This window comes from Myotis davidii, unplaced genomic scaffold, assembly GCF_000327345.1.
Source record: "Myotis davidii unplaced genomic scaffold, ASM32734v1 scaffold609, whole genome shotgun sequence".
Classification (NCBI taxonomy): Eukaryota; Metazoa; Chordata; class Mammalia; order Chiroptera; family Vespertilionidae; genus Myotis; species Myotis davidii.
Window position 1 is genome coordinate 1,400,037 of NW_006300164.1, and position 499 is coordinate 1,400,535.

Sequence of the window (499 nt, forward strand, 5' to 3'; positions counted from 1 at the left end):
TCACTGGCCCTCCCCGCCCCCGTCGCTGGGCCCCCGGGGGGCCAAGGCCTGAGGGCGGCACCCGTCCTCACAGGGGCACAGGCTCTGCCCACCTTTAGCTGGAAGCTCAGCATAGACTCTGCCCCAGGCCACCCATCAGCCCCCCCCCCAGCCCGCACAGCGAGGACCCGAGGTGCCCCAGGGCCTGGCTCCGTGTCAGGGTGCTCATCCCGTTCCCGGTGTGTGGCGTCTTCGTGGCCCTGGGAGCCTGGCATCTCCTCACTGAGGGCGGGCGGTCCGGCTTCTCTGGTCAGGAGGCTGCTGGGTTGCAGGCACAGTGGCCACCGAGGGTTGTCCCCTGAGGCAGGCGCAGATGGCAGGAGGGAGGCTCCCCCTGGGCCCTCGCGGGGTCTAGGGCGCGGTGTTTCGGACGACTCTTTGCTGCTGGATGTGACGTTGCCGTCAGATGTTGGGGACGGGACTTGGGCTGACGGCAGAGGCGGTCAGTGCAGGCCTGGGA

General features: G+C 69.9%; 1 protein-coding gene across 1 annotated transcript in view; it reads left to right on the forward strand.

Moving 5' to 3' along the window:
* The window catches only part of CACNA1B (calcium voltage-gated channel subunit alpha1 B), a gene marked incomplete at its 3' end in the record, with an annotated part of 199,377 nt that overhangs the window by 180,490 nt on the left and 18,388 nt on the right, over positions 1-499 (forward strand). The gene's annotated exons all lie outside the window — the stretch shown is intronic.